The sequence below is a fragment of the Paroedura picta genome, chromosome 10, assembly GCF_049243985.1.
Source record: "Paroedura picta isolate Pp20150507F chromosome 10, Ppicta_v3.0, whole genome shotgun sequence".
NCBI classification, from domain to species: domain Eukaryota; kingdom Metazoa; phylum Chordata; class Lepidosauria; order Squamata; family Gekkonidae; genus Paroedura; species Paroedura picta.
Window position 1 is genome coordinate 9,818,890 of NC_135378.1, and position 15,591 is coordinate 9,834,480.

Here is a 15,591-nt window from a genome sequence, read left to right on the forward strand (position 1 = left end):
CATCAAACTAATAGGCCTATATGAGCCAACATCTTTGGGATCCTTAGACTGCTTTAGTATCACCACCATCTCTACCTGTTTCCATGTATTGGGGATGTTTCCGCCTGTCATTATATCGTTAAACAAATATGCCATTTCTGATATTAATATTCCACTCATTTCTTTATAATATTCGGCCGTATATCCATCTGTCCCCGGGGATTTTCCTATTTTTAATTGTCTAATTACCCCTTCTATTTCGGATGCACTTATATCCTTATTAAGGGATTCCTGATCTTCTTTAGTTATTTTTGTGTACCACTTCTCCTTGAGTTGCCCTTTTCCTGAGGACTCATATAAACTTTGGTAATATTTGACAAACGCTTCTCTTATTAGGTGCGAATCCACCAGCTCCTTCTGGCCCTGTCTTATGCTTTTTATTCTCTGTTTGTCTTTTTTCCTCTTTAAATATTTGGCTAATTTCTTTTGTGAGTTTATATTTGTTCTATGCCATTCGCTTTTAATTAGGGTTTCCCTTTTCCACACTAATACTAAATCTTGGGAGTCTAGATCATTTTTTAAGATCTGGATTTGTCTTTGCCGTTGTATGTCAAATTTATTTTGCTGGTGTGCTTGCAGAATTTTTATCTGCCCCAATTTACTTTCAATTTCTTCATCTGTCTGACGTTTTAATAACTTTTCCGTCCAGATTAGGTGTCCCCTCATAACGGCCTTCGCTGCGTCCCACACAATATGGGGCTCCGCCGATCCTATATTTTCTTTAAAATAATATTTTAGCTGTTTCACTATATTTTCCCTGTTTTCTTTTTTACTTAGAACTATGTTTTTGTATCTCCACCTCCCTTCCGATTTTTCCTTTTGTATCGTCAAGTCCACAATAATTGGAGCATGATCCGAGATCAATATTGGCTGTACTCCTGCGTCATTAATCTTCAGTTCCTGTGAATCTGAGATCAAGACATAATCAATGCAAGTATATTTTTTATGTCTCGCGGAAAAAAAGGTTGGTCCCGATTTTTTGCCCATTGCTTCAAACACTTCGATTAGGCCCCATTTCCTGACCTTCAATGCCGAGAGATCCATATTAAAGTCCCCTGCCATGACTATTTCTCCTTCGCTATAAGCCTGTATTCTTTGCAGGATTCCCCACATGAAACTCTTTGATCCCACATTTGGTGCATACACATTAACCAAAGTAAATATTTTTTTATCTATCTTGCACTTCAAGAAAATATATCTGCCTTCCTTATCCACTTTACGCTCCAGTACCTCCAGATTCATATCCCTTTTTGCCAAGATGGCTACCCCCCTTGCCTTTGCCGTTCCCCTTGCCTCTGCCACTACTTCCCAAAGTGGAGAGGACAGAATTGGTTTAGTATCTTTTCTGGCCTTATGAGTCTCTTGAAGGTATATTAATCCTACCTTTAGTTTCCTAGCCAGAGCTATGAGTCTATATCTTTTCACGTTTGAGGTCAGACCGTTCACATTCAGAGACAAAAGTTTGACCATGACCCGAACTGTGCCTTTTATAGTTGAACAAAGTAACAGCAGTAATCCCCACCCTGTGCAAAGAGTTCGTACACACAGAAAGAACCTTCCTGTTCCCTTTCCACTCTTCTAGGTTCCACTGGTCCTTTCCCTCTCCCCCATCCCTACTTATCTATTTTTATTTATTTTTACTATTGAAACCCAACACTTTCTCCCCCAAAATTAGTATTACAGCTTTGGACTAGTTTGCACTCGACGTTTTTTACCCCTCCCTCCTGAAATGGGAGAGCTGCTGCTCTCTTCTTCTATCATTCCCTCCTCTTCTTCCTCTTCTTCTTCGTCAGGGGGCTGAACCCCCAAATCAGCTAGCATTTTTGACGCTTCCTTCTCGTTTCTTGCCATGTATCTTTGTCCGTCTCTGAACACTATCAGAGTAGCCGGATATCCCCAGGAAAAGAGAATGCCTTTTTCCAAAAGTTTTTGAGTCCATGGCTGTAGCCTCTTCCTTTCCTGGAGTGTCTCTGGAGAGAAATCTTGACGTACAATCACTTTCCGGTCTTTATACTGAGGCTCCTTTTTCTTTTTAAGTTCCTTGAAAATTGATGCTGCTTGCTTCTCCCGTGCAAACTTCACTATAATTTCCCTTGGAGTCCCAGAAGCTCTCCTTTCTCTCACCCGATAGGCTCTTTCTATATCGTTCTCCTGCAGTTCCAAACCTTGGTTTTGCAGCCATTTTAACAGCTCTTTCTCCACCTCTTGCCGTGGGATATCTTCTGAGAAGCCCGTAAATCTCAAGTTTGATCTTCTTGTTCTATCACTCAGTCGCCCCATCTGGGCAGTAAGTTGATTTATCCTTCGGTCATTGTTATCTGCTTTCCTCTTTGCTTCCGCCGCCACCTTTTTTGCCTCTGCCATCTCTGCACCGACAGAATTCACTTCAGCCTGCAGGTTACTAAGGTCCCCTCTTATATTCTGTTCCATTTTAAACAGCATTTCTCCCACTTCCTTTAGGTTTTTCGGTGGATTGAATTGTGCAGGTGTGGCCATTTCCACGCTTGTTACCAGCAGCCTTGAGAGCAAGAGAAGCTAATTAGCAGGCTTTTTAGTCTTCACTTACAGATTCTGAAGTTTTCCTTGGCAGCCGTCCAGATGAGGCTTCCAAAGATAACAAATTTATTTCCCAAAAAGCTGTTTTGTTAATTTGTTGGGTTATAATCTCTTCTGTTGTCGGAGCGGGGAAAAAGGCGACCTCTTCCTTCTACCGCATGCGCAGAACCACCCAGAGCCTGTCATCTGAGTCTTTCGGGACCACAGTCCCACGGGTGGCAGCCTAATGCTTCTTACATGCCAGTCAGATGCCCGTTAAAAATCACACCCAAATATATTATTGGAGCAGTGTTCTTATTTAACCAATCTACTCACCAAGAAATCCTTGCCTGTTGCTGCTGGGTTCTTGACTGACTGGCTGCGAAGCAATGGAACTCATCCAGGGCTAGTCAAAAGAAGACCAGGGCGCCTCCCCGAAATTGAGACCAATAAGTTCTTCAGCCAGAGAGTCAAAATGATCCAAAAGCGGATCCCACTTTTGACACCAAATTGTTATGGATCATACAGTGTAAAATTTACAAGACCACAACAAAGACAGCTAAGCAGCAAGAGGATTTATTTAGGATACATGTTTGCAAGCATGGAGAGAAAGCTAATTGGTGCATTCTCTGAAGTCTGCATCAGTGCAGCTCATTTTTAAGACCTTGATACGTCATCATGAGGTATCCTGACGCTCAGTCCCTCACTGTCCCTTTGACCAATCAGGTCGACGACGAAGGGCGTACAATCTGACCTATCACGGATGGCTATATATCTTATTACAATTTTCTCGCTCTTTGTTTCAAATAATACATTCCTTTATATGGAGGGATGCTACATTCAGGAGCTATCTGCTTTTGACAAACTCAAGGTTTTGAGAGACAAAGAAATAACTATACACATAGTGCCACAATGAACTCAAGATACATTCTGCCTGACCTAAAAATAAACCATAGACAGACTGTGTCTAAAGTGTGTTCCACAAATCTGTATTTGTGTTCTCAATTGTGTTCCACAAATCTATATATTCTATATCAAGGTGGAGGTTGGCTTCCGCTGTCTCTCCTGGTGTGTTGTGATATCCCCCCTGCTTGTAACAGACATCCCCTCATCTCTAGGGGAACTCAGGTGAGCGCTTTGTGATGTCATTTCCGTTGGTCACCTGTTTCAAGGTGGAGGTTGGCTTCCCCTGTGACTCCTGGTGTGTTGTGATATCCCCCCTGCTTGTAACAGACATCCCCTCCTCACCAGGGGAACTCAGGTGAGCGCTTTGTGATATCCCCCCTGCTTGTAACAGAGATCCCCTGCTCTCCAGGGGAACTCAGGTGAGCGCTTTGTGATGACATTTCAGTTGGTCACCTGTTTCAAGGTGGAGGTTGGGTTCCCCTGTGACTCCTGGTGTGTTGTGGTATCCCCCCTGCTTGTAACAGACTTCACGTCCTCTCCAGGGGAATTCAAGTGAGCGCTTTGTGATATCCCTCCTGCCTGTAACAGACATTCCCTCCTCTCCTGGTGAACTCAGGTGAGCGCTTTGTGATGTCATTTCAGTTGGTCATCTGTTTCAAGGTGGAGGTTGGCTTCCCCTGTGACTCCTGGTGTGTTGTGATATCCCTCCTGCTTGTAACAGACATTCCCTCCTCTCCTGGTGAACTCAGGGGAACGCTTTGTGATATCCCCCCTGCTTGTAACAGACATACCCTCATCTCTAGGGGAACTCAGGTGAGCGCTTTATGATGCCATTTCAGTTGGTCACTTGTTTCAACAGGGAGGTTGGCTTCCGCTGTCTCTCCTGGTGTGTTGTGATATCCCCCCCCCCGCTTGTAACAGACATCTCCTCATCGCTAGGGAACACAGGTGAGCGCTTTGTGATGTAATTTCAGTTGGTCACCTGTTTCAAGGTGGAGGTTGGCTTCCCCTGTGACTCCTGGCGTGTTGTGATATCCCCCCTGCTTCTAACAGACATCTCCTCCTTTCCAGGGGAACTCAGGTGAGCGCTTTGTGATCTCCCCCCTGCTTATAACAGAAATCCCCTCCTCTCCAGGGGAACTCAGGTGAGCGCTTTGTGATATCCCCCCTGCTTGTAACAGACATCCCCACCTCTCCAGGTGAACTCAGGTGAGTGCTTTGTGATGTCATTTTAGTTGGTCACCTGTTTCAAGGTGGAGGTTGGCTTCCCCTGTGACTCCTGGTGTGTAGTGATATCCCCCAGGCTTGTATCAGACATCCCCTCATCTCTAGTGGAACTCAGGTGAGTGCTTTGTGATGTCATTTTAGTTGGTCACCTGTTTCAAGGTGGAGGTTGGCTTCCCCTGTGACTCCTGGTGTGTTGTGGTATCCCCCCTGCTTGTAACAGACATCCCGTCCTCTCCAGGGGAACTCAAGTGAGCGCTTTGTGATGTCATTTCAGTTGGTCACCTTTTTCAAGGTTGAGGTTGGCTTCCCCTGTGACTCATGGTGTGTTGTGGTATCCCCCCTGCTTATAACAGACATCCCGTCCTCTCCAAGGGAACTCAGGTGAGCGCTTTGTGATATCCCCCCTGCTTGTAACAGACATCCCCTGCTCTCCAGGGGAACTCAGGTGAGCGTTTTGTGATGTCATTTCAGTTTGTCACCTGTTTCAAGGTGGAGGTTGGCTTCCGCTGTGACTCCTCTTGTGTTGTGATATCCCCCCTGCTTGTAACAGACATCCCGTCTTCTCCAAGTTAACTCAGGTGAGCGCTTTGTGATGTCATTTCAGTTGGTCACCTGTTTCAAGGTTGAGGTTGGCTTCCCCTGTGACTCCTGGTTTGTTGTGATATCCCCCCTGCTTGTAACAGACATCCCCTCCTCACCAGGGGAACTCAGCTGAGCGCTTTCTGATATCCCCCCTGCTTGTAACAGACATCCCCTGCTCTCCAGGGGAACTCAGGTGAGCGTTTTGTGATGTCATTTCAGTTTGTCACCTGTTTCAAGGTGGAGGTTGGCTTCCGCTGTGACTCCTCTTGTGTTGTGATATCCCCCCTGCTTATAACCAACATCCCTTCATCTCTAGGGGAACTCAGGTGAGCACTTTTTGATGTCATTTCAGTTAGTCACCTGTTTCAAGGTGGAGGTTGGCTTCCCCTGTGACTCCTGTTGTGTTGTGATATCCTCCCTGCTTGTAACAGAAATCTCCTCCTTTCCATGGGAACTCTGGTGAGCGCTTTGTGATATCCCCCCTGCTTGTAACAGAGATCCCCTGCTCTCCAGGAGAACTCAGGTGAGCGCTTTGTGATGTCATTTCAGTTGGTCACCTGTTTCAAGGTGGAGATTGTCTTCCCCTGTGAAGTCTGGCGTGTTGTGATATCCTCCCCCGCTTGTAACGGACATCCCCTCCTCTCCAGGGGAACTCAGGTGAGCGCTTTGTGATGCCATTTCTGTTGGTCACCTGTTTCAAGGTGGAGGTTGGCTTCCCCTGTGACTCCTGGTGTGTTGTGATATCCCCCCTTCTTGTAACAGACATCTCCTCCTCTCCATGGGAACTCAGGTGAGTGATTTGTGATATCCCCCCTGCTTATAACAGACATCCCCTCCTCTCCAGGGGAACTCAGGTGAGCGCTTTGTGATATCCCCCCTGCTTGTAACAGACATCCCCACCTCTCCAGGTGAACTCAGGTGAGCGCTTTCTGATGCCATTTCAGTTGGTCACCTGTTTCAAGGGGGAGGTTGGCTTCCCCTGTGACTCCTGGTGTGTTGTGGTATCCCCCCTGCTTGTAACAGACATCCCGTCCTCTCCAGGGGAACTCAGGTGAGCGCTTTGTGATATCCTCCCTGCTTGTAACAGAGATCCCCTGCTGTCCAGGGGAACTCAGGTGAGCGCTTTGTGATGCCATTTTTGTTGGTCACCTGTTTCAAGGTGGAGGTTGGCTTCCCTTGTGACTCCTGGTGTGTTGTGATATCCCCCCTGCTTGTAACAGACATCTCCTCTCCATGGGAACTCAGGTGAGAGATTTGTGATATCTCCCCTGCTTATAACAGACATCCCCTCCTCTCCAGGGGAACTCAGGTGAGCGCTTTGTGATATCCCCCCTGCTTGTAACAGACATCCCCACCTCTCCAGGTGAACTCAGGTGAGCGCTTTGTGATGTCATTTCAGTTGGTCACCTGTTTCAAGGTGGAGGTTGGCTTCCCCTGTGACTCCTGGTGTGTTGCGATATCCCCCCTGCTTGTAACAGACATCCCCTCATATCTAGTGGAACACAGGTGAGCGCTTTGTGATGCCATTTCAGTTGGTCACCTGTTTCAAGATGGAGATTGGCTTCCCCTGTGACTCCTGTTGTGTTGTGATATCCCCCCTGCTTGTAACAGTAATCTCCTCCTCTCTATGGGAACTCAGGTGAGCGCTTTGTGATATCCCCCCTGCTTGTACCAGAGATCCCCTGCTCTCCAGGGGAACTCAGGTGAGCGCTTTGTGATGTCATTGTAGTACGTCACAAGATTCCAGCTGGAGCTTGGCTTCCCCTCTGGTCTAGTGTGTTATGTGTTCCGCCATGCTAGTAAGAGACATTCCTTTGTCTCCATGGGAATAGAGTTGAGCGCTTCGTGATGTCATTTCAGTAGGTCTCAAGGTTCTAGTTGGAGGATGGCTTTGACTCTGACTTCTAGTGTGTTATGTTATCCGCCATGACATTAAGAGACATTTCCTCAATTCCAGGGGAAGTGAGTGAGTGAGTCATTTCAGTTGGTCACCTGTTTCAAGGTGAAGGTTGGCTGCCCCTGTGACTTCTGGTGTGTTGTGATATCCCCCCTGCTTGTAACAGGCATCCCCTCCTCTCTACAGGAACTCAGGTGAGCGCTTTGTGATGTCATTTCAGTTGGTCACCTGTTTCAAGGTGGAGATTGTCTTCCCATGTGAATTCTGGTGTGTTGTGATATCCCCCCTGCTTGTAACAGACATCCCCTCGTCTCCCGGTGTACTCTGGTGAGCGCTTTGTGATGTCATTTCAGTAGGTCACCTGTTTCAAGATGGAGGTTGGCTTGCTAGTGTGTTATGTTATCCCCCCTGCCAGAAGAGACATTCCCTCATCTCCAGAGGAACTGAGGTGAGTTCTTTGTGATGTCATTGTAGTACGTCACAAGATTCCAGCTGGAGCTTGGCTTCCCCTCTGGTCTAGTGTGTTATGTGTTCCGCCATGCTAGTAAGAGACATTCCTTTGTCTCCATGGGAATAGAGTTGAGCGCTTCGTGATGTCATTTCAGTAGGTCTTAAGGTTCTAGTTGGAGGATGGCTTTGACTCTGACTTCTAGTGTGTTATGTTATCCGCCATGACATTAAGAGACATTTCCTCAATTCCAGGGGAAGTGAGTGAGTGAGTCATTTCAGTTGGTCACCTGTTTCAAGGTGAAGGTTGGCTGCCCCTGTGACTTCTGGTGTGTTGTGATATCCCCCCTGCTTGTAACAGGCATCCCCTCCTCTCTACGGGAACTCAGGTGAGCGCTTTGTGATGTCATTTCAGTTGGTCACCTGTTTCAAGGTGGAGATTGTCTTCCCATGTGAATCCTGGTGTGTTGTGATATCCCCCCTGCTAGTAACAGCTACCCCTCCTCTCCAGGTGTACTATGATGAGCGCTTTGTGATGTCATTTCAGTAGGTCACCAGTTTCAAGGTGGAGGTTGGCTTGCCCTCTGACTTCCAGTGTGTTATGTTATCCCCCATGCCAGAAGAGACATTCCCTCATCTCCAGGGGAACTGAGGTGAGTGCTTTCTGATGTCATTGTCGTACGTCACAAGATTCCAGCTGGAGCTTGGCTTCCCCATTGGTCTAGTGTGTTATGTGTTCCGCCATGCCAATAAGAGACATTCCTTTGTCTCCATGGGAATAGAGTTGAGCGCTTTGTGATGTCATTTCAGTAGGTCTTAAGGTTCTAGTTGGAGGATGGCTTTGACTCTGACTTCTAGTGTGTTATGTTATGCGCCATGACATTAAGAGACATTTCCTCATCTCCAGGGGAAGTGAGTGAGTGAGTCATTTCAGTTGGTCACCTGTTTCAAGGTGGAGGTTGGCTTCCCTTGTGACTCCTGGTGTGTTGTGATATCCCCCCTGCTTGTAACAGACATCTCCTCCTCTCCATGGGAACTCAGGTGAGCGATTTGTGATATCTCCCCTGCTTATAACAGACATCCCCTCCTCTCCAGGGGAACTCAGGTGAGCACTTTGTGATATCCCCCCTGCTTGTAACAGACATCCCCACTTCTCCAGGTGAACTCAGGTGAGCGCTTTGTGATGTCATTTCAGTTGGTCACCTGTTTCAAGGTGGAGATTGTGTTCCCATGTGATTTCTGGTGTGTTGTGATATCCCCCCTGCTTGTAACAGACATCCCCTCGTCTCCCGGTGTACTCTGGTGAGCGCTTTGTGATGTCATTTCAGTAGGTCACCTGTTTCAAGATGGAGGTTGGCTTGCCAGTGTGTTATGTTATCCCCCCTGCCAGAAGAGACATTCCCTCATCTCCAGGGGAACTGAGGTGAGTGCTTTGTGATGTCATTGTAGTACGTCACAAGATTCCAGCTGGAGCTTGGCTTCCCCATTGTTCTAGTGTGTTATGTGTCCCGCCATGCCAATAAGAGACATTCCTTTGTCTCCATGGGAATAGAGTTGAGCGCTTTGTGATGTCATTTCAGTAGGTCTTAAGGTTCTAGTTGGAGGATGGCTTTGACTCTGACTTCTAGTGTGTTATGTTATCCGCCATGACATTAAGAGACATTTCCTCATCTCCAGGGGAAGTGAGTGAGTGAGTCATTTCAGTTGGTCACCTGTTTCAAGGTGGAGGTTGGCTTCCCTTGTGACTCCTGGTGTGTTGTGATATCCCCCCTGCTTGTAACAGACATCTCCTCCTCTCCATGGGAACTCAGGTGAGCGATTTGTGATATCTCCCCTGCTTATAACAGACATCCCCTCCTCTCCAGGGGAACTCAGGTGAGCACTTTGTGATATCCCCCCTGCTTGTAACAGACATCCCCACTTCTCCAGGTGAACTCAGGTGAGCGCTTTGTGATGTCATTTCAGTTGGTCACCTGTTTCAAGGTGGAGATTGTCTTCCCATGTGATTTCTGGTGTGTTGTGATATCCCCCCTGCTTGTAACAGACATCCCCTCGTCTCCCGGTGTACTCTGGTGAGCGCTTTGTGATGTCATTTCAGTAGGTCACCTGTTTCAAGATGGAGGTTGGCTTGCCAGTGTGTTATGTTATCCCCCCTGCCAGAAGAGACATTCCCTCATCTCCAGGGGAACTGAGGTGAGTGCTTTGTGATGTCATTGTAGTACGTCACAAGATTCCAGCTGGAGCTTGGCTTCCCCTCTGGTCTAGTGTGTTATGTGTTCCGCCATGCCTCTAAGAGACATTCCTTTGTCTCCATGGGAATAGAGTTGAGAGCTTTGTGATGTCATTTCAGTAGGTCTTAAGGTTCTAGTTGGAGGATGGCTTTGACTCTGACTTCTAGTGTGTTATGTTATCCGCCATGACATTAAGAGACATTTCCTCAACTCCAGGGGAAGTGAGTGAGTGAGTCATTTCAGTTGGTCACCTGTTTCAAGGTGAAGGTTGGCTGCCCCTGTGACTTCTGGTGTGTTGTGATATCCCCCCTGCTTGTAACAGACATCCCCTCCTCTCCAGGAGAACTCAGGTGAGCGCTTTGTGATATCCCCCCTGCTTGTAACAGACATCCCCTGCTCTCCAGGGGAACTCAGGTGAGCGCTTTGTGATGTCATTTCAGTTGGTCGCCTGTTTCAAGGTGGAGATTGTCTTCCCCTGTGATTTCTGGTGTGTTGTGATATCCCCCCTGCTTGTAACAGACATCCCCTCGTCTCCCGGTGTACTCTGGTGAGCGCTTTGTGATGTCATTTCAGTAGGTCACCTGTTTCAAGATGGAGGTTGGCTTGCCAGTGTGTTATGTTATCCCCCCTGCCAGAAGAGACATTCCCTCATCTCCAGGGGAACTGAGTTGAGTGCTTTCTGATGTCATGGTAGTACGTCACAAGATTCCAGCTGGAGCTTGGCTTCCCCATTGTTCTAGTGTGTTATGTGTTCCGCCATGCCAATAAGAGACATTCCTTTGTCTCCATGGGAATAGAGTTGAGCGCTTTGTGATGTCATTTCAGTAGGTCTTAAGGTTCTAGTTGGAGGATGGCTTTGACTCTGACTTCTAGTGTGTTATGTTATCCGCCATGACATTAAGAGACATTTCCTCATCTCCAGGGGAAGTGAGTGAGTGAGTCATTTCAGTTGGTCACCTGTTTCAAGGTGGAGGTTGGCTTCCCTTGTGACTCCTGGTGTGTTGTGATATCCCCCCTGCTTGTAACAGACATCTCCTCCTCTCCATGGGAACTCAGGTGAGCGATTTGTGATATCTCCGCTGCTTATAACAGACATCCCCTCCTCTCCAGGGGAACTCAGGTGAGCACTTTGTGATATCCCCCCTGCTTGTAACAGACATCCCCACTTCTCCAGGTGAACTCAGGTGAGCGCTTTGTGATGTCTTTTCAGTTGGTCACCTGTTTCAAGGTGGAGATTGTCTTCCCATGTGATTTCTGGTGTGTTGTGATATCCCCCCTGCTTGTAACAGACATCCCCTCGTCTCCCGGTGTACTCTGGTGAGCGCTTTGTGATGTCATTTCAGTAGGTCACCTGTTTCAAGATGGAGGTTGGCTTGCCAGTGTGTTATGTTATCCCCCCTGCCAGAAGAGACATTCCCTCATCTCCAGGGGAACTGAGGTGAGTGCTTTGTGATGTCATTGTAGTACGTCACAAGATTCCAGCTGGAACTGAGGTGAGTGCTTTGTGATGGCATTGTAGTACGTCACAAGATTCCAGCTGGAGCTTGGCTTCCCCTCTGGTCTAGTGTGTTATGTGTTCCGCCATGCCTCTAAGAGACATTCCTTTGTCTCCATGGGAATAGAGTTGAGAGCTTTGTGATGTCATTTCAGTAGGTCTTAAGGTTCTAGTTGGAGGATGGCTTTGACTCTGACTTCTAGTGTGTTATGTTATCCGCCATGACATTAAGAGACATTTCCTCATCTCCAGGGGAAGTGAGTGAGTGAGTCATTTCAGTTGGTCACCTGTTTCAAGGTGGAGGCTGGCTTCCCTTGTGACTCCTGGTGTGTTGTGATATCCCCCCTGCTTGTAACAGACATCTCCTCCTCTCCATGGGAACTCAGGTGAGAGATTTGTGATATCTCCCCTGCTTATAACAGACATCCCCTCCTCTCCAGGGGAACTCAGGTGAGCACTTTGTGATATCCCCCCTGCTTGTAACAGAAATCCCCACTTCTCCAGGTGAACTCAGGTGAGCGCTTTGTGATGTCATTTCAGTTGGTCACCTGTTTCAAGGTGGAGATTGTCTTCCCATGTGATTTCTGGTGTGTTGTGATATCCCCCCTGCTTGTAACAGACATCCCCTCGTCTCCCGGTGTACTCTGGTGAGCGCTTTGTGATGTCATTTCAGTAGGTCACCTGTTTCAAGATGGAGGTTGGCTTGCCAGTGTGTTATGTTATCCCCCCTGCCAGAAGAGACATTCCCTCATCTCCAGGGGAACTGAGGTGAGTGCTTTGTGATGTCATTGTAGTACGTCACAAGATTCCAGCTGGAACTGAGGTGAGTGCTTTGTGATGGCATTGTAGTACGTCACAAGATTCCAGCTGGAGCTTGGCTTCCCCTCTGGTCTAGTGTGTTATGTGTTCCGCCATGCCTCTAAGAGACATTCCTTTGTCTCCATGGGAATAGAGTTGAGAGCTTTGTGATGTCATTTCAGTAGGTCTTAAGGTTCTAGTTGGAGGATGGCTTTGACTCTGACTTCTAGTGTGTTATGTTATCCGCCATGACATTAAGAGACATTTCCTCATCTCCAGGGGAAGTGAGTGAGTGAGTCATTTCAGTTGGTCACCTGTTTCAAGGTGGAGGCTGGCTTCCCTTGTGACTCCTGGTGTGTTGTGATATCCCCCCTGCTTGTAACAGACATCTCCTCCTCTCCATGGGAACTCAGGTGAGAGATTTGTGATATCTCCCCTGCTTATAACAGACATCCCCTCCTCTCCAGGGGAACTCAGGTGAGCACTTTGTGATATCCCCCCTGCTTGTAACAGACATCCCCACTTCTCCAGGTGAACTCAGGTGAGCGCTTTGTGATGTCATTTCAGTTGGTCACCTGTTTCAAGGTGGAGATTGTCTTCCCATGTGATTTCTGGTGTGTTGTGATATCCCCCCTGCTTGTAACAGACATCCCCTCGTCTCCCGGTGTACTCTGGTGAGCGCTTTGTGATGTCATTTCAGTAGGTCACCTGTTTCAAGATGGAGGTTGGCTTGCCAGTGTGTTATGTTATCCCCCCTGCCAGAAGAGACATTCCCTCATCTCCAGGGGAACTGAGGTGAGTGCTTTGTGATGTCATTGTAGTACGTCACAAGATTCCAGCTGGAGCTTGGCTTCCCCTCTGGTCTAGTGTGTTATGTGTTCCGCCATGCCTCTAAGAGACATTCCTTTGTCTCCATGGGAATAGAGTTGAGAGCTTTGTGATGTCATTTCAGTAGGTCTTAAGGTTCTAGTTGGAGGATGGCTTTGACTCTGACTTCTAGTGTGTTATGTTATCCGCCATGACATTAAGAGACATTTCCTCAACTCCAGGGGAAGTGAGTGAGTGAGTCATTTCAGTTGGTCACCTGTTTCAAGGTGAAGGTTGGCTGCCCCTGTGACTTCTGGTGTGTTGTGATATCCCCCCTGCTTGTAACAGACATCCCCTCCTCTCCAGGAGAACTCAGGTGAGCGCTTTGTGATATCCCCCCTGCTTGTAACAGACATCCCCTGCTCTCCAGGGGAACTCAGGTGAGCGCTTTGTGATGTCATTTCAGTTGGTCGCCTGTTTCAAGGTGGAGATTGTCTTCCCCTGTGATTTCTGGTGTGTTGTGATATCCCCCCTGCTTGTAACAGACATCCCCTCGTCTCCCGGTGTACTCTGGTGAGCGCTTTGTGATGTCATTTCAGTAGGTCACCTGTTTCAAGATGGAGGTTGGCTTGCCAGTGTGTTATGTTATCCCCCCTGCCAGAAGAGACATTCCCTCATCTCCAGGGGAACTGAGTTGAGTGCTTTCTGATGTCATGGTAGTACGTCACAAGATTCCAGCAGGAGCTTGGATTCCCCATTGTTCTAGTGTGTTATGTGTTCCGCCATGCCAATAAGAGACATTCCTTTGTCTCCATGGGAATAGAGTTGAGCGCTTTGTGATGTCATTTCAGTAGGTCTTAAGGTTCTAGTTGGAGGATGGCTTTGACTCTGACTTCTAGTGTGTTATGTTATCCGCCATGACATTAAGAGACATTTCCTCATCTCCAGGGGAAGTGAGTGAGTGAGTCATTTCAGTTGGTCACCTGTTTCAAGGTGGAGGTTGGCTTCCCTTGTGACTCCTGGTGTGTTGTGATATCCCCCCTGCTTGTAACAGACATCTCCTCCTCTCCATGGGAACTCAGGTGAGCGATTTGTGATATCTCCGCTGCTTATAACAGACATCCCCTCCTCTCCAGGGGAACTCAGGTGAGCACTTTGTGATATCCCCCCTGCTTGTAACAGACATCCCCACTTCTCCAGGTGTACTCTGGTGAGCGCTTTGTGATGTCATTTCAGTAGGTCACCTGTTTCAAGATGGAGGTTGGCTTGCCAGTGTGTTATGTTATCCCCCCTGCCAGAAGAGACATTCCCTCATCTCCAGGGGAACTGAGGTGAGTGCTTTGTGATGTCATTGTAGTACGTCACAAGATTCCAGCTGGAACTGAGGTGAGTGCTTTGTGATGGCATTGTAGTACGTCACAAGATTCCAGCTGGAGCTTGGCTTCCCCTCTGGTCTAGTGTGTTATGTGTTCCGCCATGCCTCTAAGAGACATTCCTTTGTCTCCATGGGAATAGAGTTGAGAGCTTTGTGATGTCATTTCAGTAGGTCTTAAGGTTCTAGTTGGAGGATGGCTTTGACTCTGACTTGTAGTGTGTTATGTTATCCGCCATGACATTAAGAGACATTTCCTCAACTCCAGGGGAATTGAGTGAGTGAGTCATTTCAGTTGGTCACCTGTTTCAAGGTGAAGGTTGGCTGCCCCTGTGACTTCTGGTGTGTTGTGATATCCCCCCTGCTTGTAACAGACATCCCCTCCTCTCCAGGAGAACTCAGGTGAGCGCTTTGTGATATCCCCCCTGCTTGTAACAGACATCCCCTGCTCTCCAGGGGAACTCAGGTGAGCGCTTTGTGATGTCATTTCAGTTGGTTGCCTGTTTCAAGGTGGAGATCGTCTTCCCCTGTGACTCCTGGTGTGTTGTGATATCCCCCCTGTTTGTAACGGACATCCCCTCCTCTCAAGGGAAGGTCAAGTCAGCGCTTTGTGATGTCATTTCAGTAGGTCACCTGTTTCAAGGTGGAGGTTGGCTTGCCCTCTGACTCCTGGTGTGTTGTGATAACCGCCCTGCTTGTAACAGACATCCCCTCCTCTCCAGGGGAACTCAGCTGAGCGCTTTGTGATGTCATTAGAGTTGGTCACCTGTTTCAAGGTGGAGGTTGGCTTCCCCTCTGACTCCTGGTGTGTTGTGATATCCCCCCTACTTGTAACAGACATCCCCTCCTCTCCAGGGAAACTCAGGTGAGCGCTTTGTGATATCCCCCCTGCTTGTAACAGAGATCCCCTGCTCTCTAGGGGAACTCAGGTAAGCGCTTTGTGATGTCATTGTAGTACGTCACAAGATTCCAGCTGGAGCTTGGCTTCCCCTCTGGTCTAGTGTGTTATGTGTTCCGCCATGCTAGTAAGAGACATTCCTTTGTCTCCATGGGAATAGAGTTGAGCGCTTCGTGATGTCATTTCAGTAGGTCTTAAGGTTCTAGTTGGAGGATGGCTTTGACTCTGACTTCTAGTGTGTTATGTTATCCGCCATGACATTAAGAGACATTTCCTCAATTCCAGGGGAAGTGAGTGAGTGAGTCATTTCAGTTGGTCACCTGTTTCAAGGTGAAGGTTGGCTGCCCCTGTGACTTC